Consider the following 11,319-nt stretch of genomic DNA (forward strand, 5'->3'; position numbering starts at 1 on the left):
AAACTTCAGAAAGATTCATTGAAAGTGAGATCTCGACATGTCAACAGATAAACTAACAAGTCTCTCATTGGCAATAAGATTGACCCGATACCACAGGATATTTTGGAATGCTTCGTCACCGATGTGAATATCCCAATGGCAGTTCAACTATTGGGTATTATTCGCATGCGGCAGGTATTATTTATTATTTAGCCAAGTCTAGGTAATTAATTCCAATATAATAATTAAGATCAACTAGAATTTGTATACTGGACCTTTTTGCCCTTCTAATTAGCTTGGCTTCTGATATAACAATATTTCAAATGCGGCTTACGCGTGTTTCGAAATTTGCTCGGTTAGACATACATAGTGGCTTGCTCTAAGCGGCCGGGGTTGAAATTCCGAATTTAAAAAGTTCCGAAAACACCGAATTCCGAATTTTTCTCAAATTAAAGAAACCAAACTTTGATGAAACATCAAAGTATCGGATGGTCTGAAACCCGACGATCAAAGTTGCGGAAGTGAAAACTTCCGAAAGGGCATAACTTCAGCAAGTCAAAGTTCCAAAAGTGCGAAAATGTGAAAATTAAAAAATTTGAAACATCGAAATTTCGAATGATCGAAGATTTTCAGTTCTGTGAATTTCTGGCGTGATGAAATTTCGCCACTTTCATCTTTCTTTGTTCTGGATTTTCGATATTTTTATTTTCCGAATCCTCATAATTCTGATTTTTGGTTTTTCTGATTTTTTACACCCAATTGTTGATTAAACTACGCTGTGCGAGTATATTTTAACTTTCGGAATTACACTCTATCCAAACTTTAGTTTTCGGAATTTTGTTCTATGGGAACTCTACGTTTCGGAACTATGTTATATTGTAACTTGAATTTTCAGAATCTTCCATTTCGGAAGTTTGAGCCGTCAGATTTCCGACCATTCGAAACTTTTGTTGCTTTGTAAAAGTTTGATTTCTTTACTTTAAGTGTCGTCACCAAATAATTCGGAATTAAGCGTTTTCGGGACTTTTCAAATTTGGGACTTAAGCCTCGCTCCATTTTAAGTGAATATAACTAATGAGAAAACAAAATTTTAAAAGTATAACCAAAAAGTAGTTATGTCTAAAGCATCTTCCGAATTGGGAGGAGAGCCCGTTTTTCATTAATTCAGCAGTGTTTTAACGTTATGAAATGGTGTACTGGCTTTTGAAAATTAATACGCAGCCTACTTGATTTTTGTTTTGTAGACAGATGGCAAAACAGAAATGACATTACGCCGAAAGTCCACGTGTCGATAAAGAAGAGAAAACTCGGTTATATCAATTTTTCATATTGTTGCACCAATCAGATCAAAACACCGATTTTTTTCAGTCATTTTCAGGTGCTGCAAGTAACGTTGCTAAAAAATCTGGATGGGTGTCATTTGTAAGCAAGTCATGCAAATTAGCCTTTAAAAACTTGGAAAAGGATTCAAAATTTGAATTTTGTACCAAAAGAAGTTGCGTATCATGTATTTTCACGTTTGTTACCATCTATTGGAAAATGTCCTGAAGACATCATAGCCTGGTTGCCGGCGCAATTTTATCATCACATAAACTAAGTTTTTAATTTTAATGGAAGCAAATTGTAATTCTTGGGTTTCAAATTACTCATGTCACATACATTAATGAAACGTAATCAATAATATAGCTGTTCCACCATTCATATGTGAAAAAACGTGGTCAACGGTCAGCTGCCAGCCTGATTGCATTAGTTTGATTTTGTTCCACCAGATGAGGCATTGCAAAGTGAGAATCCTTATAGCCATTGGCTCTATCAACTGTGGCGTTAAAAAACGGGGGGTGCGTGTTAAACTATGTTGATACAAATCACGTACAATATGATTAACCATTTTTCATTTAACTAGACGGGTTTTAATGTTGGGGACAAAAGGAAATGGCTTTACTGACTTCCGCGTCGATTGAAGAGCAGCTGGAAGTTGGCCATACTTGTTAGAGACGTGTTGAGGCTTTCAAAGCAACCTGCTGAGATTTGCATGTGATTGGGACAAGTTACACATCCTTCCTCTAAAACATTATGGGTTCAGTCGAGACCCATAGGCCCCAATATTGGCTGTGGCGCCGTTAGGAATTAGTTACGCTGCTTAGGAAAGCTCTGCTACGTGCTGCTGTGCGTACCTACCTAGTGGAGCCTCCGATCTAAAGAGCGCATTCAAAGGCCGAGGGGTGAGGACATTTTTCAATATGTACTTATGAAGAAGTCAACATTCGTAAGTTATTAATCGTTAGCATCCAATAACGTTAAGTGCTGATAAATTCTGAAAATCACATTTTATATATATATATGTATAATATATATCATCTAGAGTCATTTAGTAGTTTATTAGAGTCAAAACATCAAGTGGAGTTTCCTAACCTCCATAATCTGAGAAGTTCTGACAACGTGCAATGGGTTAAAAATTTACACCCCAGAACTCTAATAATTTTATTTTTAAGTCTACCGTATTATTATATCAAGCACATGTTATAAAATATGCATATTTTCTCGTTTTACAGACCTGAGGATGGCTGGCTATGCTTCGACCGAAACGTACCGATAGTTTCATTTCTTTGGCAATTGACCGTCACACCCAAGACTTTTTATCCTTTCTATGTACTTATACTAGTCATTCTTTATATTAGCGGCTTGCGAATAATTTCGAGCAGCTTCCTCTGTTTTCGAGTTGGGAAACATCTATAACATAGAAGTTAATAAAGCGAAAAAGTCCCTGAAAATACATATCGAAATATAATTTACTCGCTTTACTGCGGTTTCCCGCCATTTGAAAAATATTTTTTCTTCAAAACCGGCGCTTCTATGTACAAATATTCTTCATCTCAGATGATATCCTTCGTATCCCGTCTCGGTAATTTATTGTCGGTCATGGCACACCTGAGCATTGTTTATAATTGATTAATAAATAATTGCAGCATCACATATGATGTATGTTTGTATTTCAATTTGCCCAGAGGTTCTTGTCATAATTTTTGCGTAGACACAAATTCTATCTTATCATTGTGTACAATGATAATATTAAGCTAGCTGATATTTCGTAAGTCAAGATAACTACATAATCTTCAATCGATATTGCAAAGAGATTGAGAAGTAGACCTGCAGACATTGATAATTATCGAATTAGTTCTCATAATGACTGTTGTCTGAAGATCTACAGTCTATATGAAAATATTTTTATTTTCATTCGTCTTAATGCAACTTGAAGGATTATTGAAACTGCGTATCGCGTCCATAATTCACGGTGGACAACTTATAGAGCACTTTAATTACCTTTGAGATTTGGGAAATAAAATGACATATTTTCTGTCTGACCCAGTTCATGATTTTCGGCTCCCGTAACCAAAGTCGCCTTAATTTGACATTAAATTAAATAAGCAGATGACGGAATGGAAGTGAAAGGCTTTGGTGTGGCAGTTGTTCTGTGAAACAATAATGTGATTCTCCATAGTTTTGGAAAATATGTTGTGGCCCCGATGCTACTAAAAACTTGAATTTACTGACGCAAAAGTTCTGGAACTATTAATCTCATACCGGCTTTGAGAAATGAGTGATTGTCTAATCATGCTTCACCGTGCGTCTCAAGCCAATTTGAGGTGTCTGGTGATCCATCATCTATCGTATACAGATGGCAAAATGTACCTGCCAATAAAACTCTAATTTAAGTAGAATCAGGTTTATGAAATAAAATCGCAAATCAAAGGAAGGTCCCTACAAAATTTCTATACCGTAGAACCAGGTCGATAGTAGATCCACATTTTGTTTTGTTTTCTACCTTTAGGAACCAGAAGAAAGTTCTCAAAATAATTATTTAGTGTTAAGGCTAACAACAGTCGCGCAAAGAACAAAACTCACGGAGCCATTTTTCAAGACGTTCATTCTTGATTGAATGATATAATACCTATTGTGTAACGAGTGTGCACATCTGACACACGATATTTTTTCCAACACCTGTTCGGAAAGTTCATTTTTTGAAACCTCTGAAGCGGTCGTAAAGGTCGTGCTGTATGTTTAGAGTCGTAACCTCTAAACAATGTGGTAATACGACGTTGGTACATGCGCGCAAGCAAGATGCTATATCCTACACACTAGGGTTTTCTTCGGTACATTTATACTCTGGAATAACTACTTTTTACGCACTGTAATTATAAGTGTAAGTTGTCTGATCCAAGTTCTGCGCGATGTCAGGCGCACATTCACCTTTTCTCGAATAAAACTTTTCATCAAAAGTGTTGGGAAAAACAGCAAGTAACATACGTGCGGATATACGATATCTGACTCGTGTTAATACAGCGCTCGTCTTGGCTTATGGTGCGTTCACGCTAGTATTCGTGTAATTCCTGTACTAACCTTCGACTCGTGGCGCCAACTTCACATTCGTATTCATGTAATGAAGATTTTTTAATCCTATTTCTGATATCAGTATGACACAATTAACAATCAGGGTTTGCTTGGGTTATAACCGAAAAGGTCCCTCATTTGTTGCAACCAAACGTTAAGGTCATGCGGTATTCCTACCCTTACTGACCGAGCAAACTCACTCTTTTTCTTTCTATATTGAATAAAAAGACGAACGGAAAAGATACAAATTTCGACGGTACATCGCTCTTTTGTAACGGAATTCAGGAAAGTGTTACTCACATCCGGAAAATCGTCAAAGAGATGTGTGGTATTTTGGCACGTGTTACTATTTCCATATTTCTCGCATTTTGGGGGGAAAAAGTGCGTAGCTGAAATACTTTGCGCAATTTTCAAAAGAATGAGGGGTAAAATGAGCCATCCTGAGACTGTTTTTATGCAATATTGAGGTTGCCAGAGAGAACTATCAATTATAATAATTTCGTAAATACATAAAAGGTACTCTCACGATCAGCCGAGCCCATTGCCGAGCATTCCTTGGTTGGGAGTAACTTGCTTATAAGTAACCTTCCTGAATTCCGTTCCACAGGAGCGACGTATCTTCAAAATTTGAACCCTTTCCGTTTGTTTGTCTATTTAATATAGGAAGAAAAAGGGTGAGTTTGGTCGGTTGGTGAAGGTAGGAGTACTACATGACCTTAAGCTAAAGAAATATCACGGCAAAAATGTATTTGATACAATGAGTATATTGGACAAGTAAGTGCTCTCGTTCCAAAGTCTTGAGACAGCCGGCTGTACCTACAATGATATGAGTTGGCTCAGTAACCGCAAAGACAGGGACAAATAATGAAACAGTTGACAACGAATATTGAGTGGTACAGATGAACGGCATCAACTCTGCAGGGTGGTATAAGGGTTGAGAAAAAACTTCGCTACTCCCCCCCCCCCCTCCCCCTCTTTTTGAAAAGAGTCGTCCCTTTGTGCACATTAAATAGTCATAAGTATAATGTAACATTATACCGAATGGCCAAGACGGCCGTTGGAATACTCTCGTCCCTCGAAGAGATTGAGCTGTGACTTTAGAGTGATGAAATCTCTCCAACTCTGTATAGTATTCACCTTCCTTTTCACATGCAAACTAGTACCATACACATGAACAAACTAAAAATCCATTTTGAAGTTGGCATGAATGGTTTAACGTAAATCGAAAGTCAAACATTTATATTAGCAGTTTTCGAACACCGATTGGGACGTTTTTAAGAAAAGTTTAAGAACTGATATGCCAAAAACGAGTTATTCAAAGAAACATAAAAAACATTTCATATAGGGTTTCGGCAGTGCGCGATGGTGGTAAAAATATAAAAAATGTCATAATCAATCGCTTATTGAGTTGGTTCGGAACAGCCCGTGTCAAATTTTATCTTTTTTAAAATTCCGAAAATTCCCCGAGTTATACGGAATGTTTTACTGAAAAATGTAACAACATTATATAAATAGCAGCACTGCGACCGGTCACAAATAATTTCTCTCTTAGTTATTGGAGTGTAAAGGGCCTTTCGCATCGTTTCAAAAAAATTTCCGACAAAAGAACTGCCATGCTTTCCTAGGAAAATAAAATTGCGCTGCCGTTTTCACTAGTTAATGAAGAATAACACATTTCTAACTTAACAAATCGGGATTAGTCATTGAAAAGCAGTAAGAAATTATTGATTTTGCTCTATTAAAATAGGTCACCAATTTTTATCTACGAATTTACGACCTGTACACAAGTATAGATATCAGGTTCTTACACGTCTATGTCTACCCTGGTGAAAATGATCTCTATGACAAAGTAGGAAAAAGGGCAAGCCGTAACAATTCTTTAAGAATTGTAGTTTTTACTAATCGTTTCATCCAAAACTCATGCTCTAGGACAATTTCACCCTGGTGAAAATATTTGTATGACTTTCTTTGAAAGTTTCTATGCAAAATTGTGGGTCTAGGCTGATTCATAGTTTATTATAATATTCAAGATTATAATCTACGAAAAACTACGAATTGTCAACAGATCCAAGTTCATAAACTATGAATAGGCCCAAATCCTACAATTTTGCATAGAATTTTTTAAAGAAATTGATAGAATTATTTTCATTAAGGTACAATTGCGTACATCCTGCTAAGGATGAAGTCAGCCTCGTATTTTTTATCAACGCTTACTTTGTTCTCGCGCTTTAGCGTACATATAATCAGGATTAATTGTTTGCGTAATGGCTGTATTATCTTACCGTTATCGACAGGTAAGAAGAGCGGAATGCATTCAGATATAACTGATCACCGACCAAAGATCGATTGGAAAAACGAAATGGTCTGTTACGGTGTCAAGGCTCAAGATGAGCGCTTATCAGTCATAAATAAATTACCGATCTTGTAAAAAATGCTGTTTAGATAACACATATCACTGCGTGCATATTACATATTTACATAATGCATGTCTAATGGTATAACGTCGTCTTTAGATAATCTTTTGTCATTTGAAAAGTTGAAAGGTTGTATAATTTTTTCCGCAAAGCTGAAGGTATTCACATGAGGAATATAGAAATACGATCTTTCGTTTCCAACTTTAGAAAAGTGATCTGAACTTCCATGTTTTCAGTACTTATTTCAAATGAAAAAGTTTCAACTGCACACGTAATACGTATTTTTAAAAACTATTGTCAGATATTTATGAGATTTTTGACAAAGATAGAGGAATATGTCTGTACATAAAATGTTTTATTCTTAGTCAAACTGCAAATTATATACTACCTACGTAATGATGGCGGCAAGATTTTGACAACAATCGTCTGTGTAAATTTTTGACTCACCTGTAATAAACTAATATATAAAAATTCTTTCCTCAAAGCGGAAAGTATATATATTTTCGGAACAGAAGAGTTTTGAGACAATTGAATTGGACTAGCATTGTCCTCCTCACCCTTACAACAGAGCATAAATCATGCCTGTTATTAAGATTGTTAGGTGACGAGATATTTCAGCGATACGAAGCTATCGCCATTTGATCATGTCAAGAGATCTTGTGCAACAATGTAAGAACTTTATCAGTATTCAAACAGGTTGAAAGTATCGAAATAGCGGATGAAACAGTTAAGTTAGTGAACGTTCATTTCGACCAACACGCTGAAAATGTGGATTTCAATATCTTCATATCTTCTCGGCTGTTTCATACCACGAATCGTTGTGGTTTTTTTTCGACCGCCATAATATTCGAAAGTAGCTAAATTTATTAGGCTATTCGTGATTGTAGATAGATTCATCGAAATATTTATACATATAGAAACAATTATGTTGTTTTTTTTGACTGATACATAAATTTTAATCAAGAAAAGTATTTCCAATTACTTGAATTATATTTTCACTGACTTAGATCAACAAAACAGGTGAGACCTACAAGATATAGATTTGTCTAGACTAATCGTACGAAAGTTGGGTTGTTTAGGCTAAGAAAGTTAATTTGTTTCGTCCAATCATCGGAATTTTCTGACGATAGACTCATTTGCTATTCAGTTCATTCAACCATAAGTATTCAGCAATGTATAAGTGAACGAAAAAAAATAAAAGTCACTTCGTTTGGGCAAACTCATTTTGTTTACTGAATGACGTATAGGAGTTGATTCAAAAAGGTTGAATTTGATTCCGTAGATTACTATATTCTTCAACGACATTAAAATATTTCATTGATGCAAAGGCAGGCACTCAATCGCAGGTACATCTTTCTGCAACCGGAACGTTCGGGTTAGTGCAACTAAACATTGTTTGGAACCGTCAAATTTTCAATGAAATCAGCTGAAAGTTGAAATTATTCGTTTAGCTTAAATCGATTTGGGTGATTCTACGATTTTTTTTTACTCCCTGTGTCACACTATACGCATATCTAATACATGCCATCCGCAGCGTAGATTAAGGTACCGCTGAACTGTTTTGTCATTTATATATTCCATGACGTCACAAGCGGGGAAATTTCCTCGTTGAAGTGTGCGATAACGGGGGTACGAATCTAAGTAGGAAAATTTTTAAATCGTACCTTGAATAAAAGTGTACGTCCCTAATTCAGTAATTGCTCATCTAGGTTGCTGATAATGATTATTATAAATAATGATGAATAAATAAAATTACGTCATATCAAACATAAAAGACTGGAATGTTCGACTTGTCGAACGTTTACTATTTCTACGATTTCAGAATGTATTTCACTTTCGACAGAAAGTCAGGGACGTATAATAACACCACGCAATTCGGGAAAACCTATTCCATCGGTTAGCTTTCCGTAAATATGGCACGTTTTAACGAGAATTTTTTCCGGTGACTGGAACCCTTTCATGATTTACGTCAATTTTCTGGCACAACACGATACTAAGTGATTTTATTGGACTATTCCGTTAGATCCGACCAATCAAATCACTTATTGTTAGTGTCGAGTCATTAAGTTCAATTTAAACGTCCAGAAGCACTGTAGTGATTAAGACGTCACGTAATATAATATAACAACCCAGTTCAACGGCGCCTTAAGCGCCTGTCTACTGGCCACCGCACATACTAGTAACCACATATTCATGCGTTTTAGCGCGCACTGGCAAACGGTAATCACCCAGTGAAAGGATAATTAGTTTAATTTCTTTGGCACGGAGCGTTAATAAGACTACGGCACTTCCCATCTGCAATGAACGCTAAGATAAAAATTCATCCATTCAAAAATTTTGCGCGAAGCATCCGTCGAAAAATGGCATCTTCAGTATGGCGGTGCTTAGAGTGATATGGCGATGGAAATGGGTAATCAGCTAATCGTTTTAATTGGATTCTACAAAAACATCGATGCACAGAGAACATTGTGGATACTGTTGGACCTTCTTCATATGACAAACAGTGAATGCAGTGTGAAACATGCTATGAACATCCATTTTTACTATTAAATATGACTTAGGTAATGTAGTATATTTACTGTCACCAGGTAACGTAACGTCTGTTGTGCTTAAGGGTTACTGGCTATACATTCTCAACCAAAAATGAGTTTTGTCGACAATATTGAATACTTTATGATAAGGTGAGAAATGGAAAAAAATCAACCACAATAAAGATTATGAGAACATTAAATTTGAATGATAATAATGCTCAAAAATTATGAACAAATTTTTTAAAAAAAGCATTTCCTGACAAATTTTTAGGGAATTTTTTTTTTTTTGTCACATGAAATGAATTCGTTAATTCTTCTGGATACACATCAAATTTTAATAAATTTTTCCAATATTTTGAAATTTTCGTATACGAAACTTTTCGTTCAATACTCGGGAAACTTTTTAATTGTAATGTACAACGTTTTTACGGACACGTGTCCAAAATTCGGGATTTTTCCTCGATTTTTAAAAAATTTGAAATTTCGAAAACAGAAATTTCAAAATAATGAGAAAATTCTTTGAAAATTCATGTCTATTCACATGAAACAATTTTGTTAAATTCTTGCATACCGGCAGAGATTTGAATAAAATTGATGAAAGATTTTACTAATTTCGAACGATGTGTCAAATACGCCGGTGAAAGAAGAATTCTTGAACCAACAAAATGGATTTTGTTGAAGCTCATTCTCTTCAATCTAGTATTCCTTATTTGTTTTAAGTACGATGACTTCTATTCAACAATTTTGATTTAGTCAGTTTGTTAAAATGATTTAGTCAAGCGAGTTCCTTGATTCAACGAAAGCCTTTCTCGTCGCGATCGAGTGAACTTTTTTATGTGTTTCCGGAATTGGGTCTACTAAATATCATTTCATTTGAAGTTTATGTATTGTTCCTCCGGGCCGCATGTTCAATGACAGAAACAATTAGTACTTCAAATACAATGAGTACATGAATCTAGTCAACAAAAAGTTTACATCGATTGAATGCAACTTAGTTGATCCAATCGGAGCTTGTTTGGCGTAACTGGTTGAATTAGTAGCACTAATTTGCTTACGAGGTAAAAGAAACACTACATGCTTTGAAACAAGTAGAGAATATACTCATCGTAAACATCAGTATACTAGTACTGTAAGCGGCCACTAGGCAGTGAACTTTCTCGCTACGGAAGCAGCTTTAGAGATTGTTATAAAACGGGGTAGTTTGCCAGGAAGTCAGATACAAATAACATATGATAAGTTTGCTATCAGACCGGTTACAAACGTACAAAGTAAAATATCAAGATTCGAATCATCAAAATTGATATCGACCACATATAAACAAATCTACTGACGGATGGTCAATTTTTACTTCTTCGTATAAATCAATAAGTTTTCGCGTTTAACCCGATTACAATCAAGTAAATCCCACAAAATTTCGAATCAACAGAATTATAAATGATATCATTCGATGAATGCGTTTTGTGCGCTTGAATAACTCTAATGTTCAGTTAATACAAGTTTCATTACCTGCTTCAACCATTGAACTTTTGAATTTTCTTGGTACAAGCTTCACATTATTGGAAAGAAACCCAGCCGTGTTATCTTGAATAAATTAATATTCAGCATAATCATTCAAAGACTTGATTCAATTCTATATTACGTTGTTACAAGTATTTCGTTCGACATAACTATTTTATTGAATTAAGTAAGTATTGTGTTTGTCACATTTGACTATGACATGTATGGGAATCAAACAAATATCACTTGATTTAAATAATCCTTTCCTTCCGTGAGATTGTAGCTTTGTGTCTTTCCTAACATTGGGTATTTACCCATTCAATGCTGATGTCACGTTGTTTATTTTGTTTATAGCCTGACATTCCCAAACACAAAGTATTACAAGCATCGAGAAAAAGTTGCGATCGTCGCTTAGTGCACGTTGCGGGTCGTTTAGATGAAATCTTTATCGCCAACGTCGGTCGCCCCGCGAATATGGGGGATCCTCATCGTCGCAGCTGATGGGACAT

This window comes from Neodiprion pinetum, chromosome 2 (assembly GCF_021155775.2).
Source record: "Neodiprion pinetum isolate iyNeoPine1 chromosome 2, iyNeoPine1.2, whole genome shotgun sequence".
NCBI classification, from domain to species: domain Eukaryota; kingdom Metazoa; phylum Arthropoda; class Insecta; order Hymenoptera; family Diprionidae; genus Neodiprion; species Neodiprion pinetum.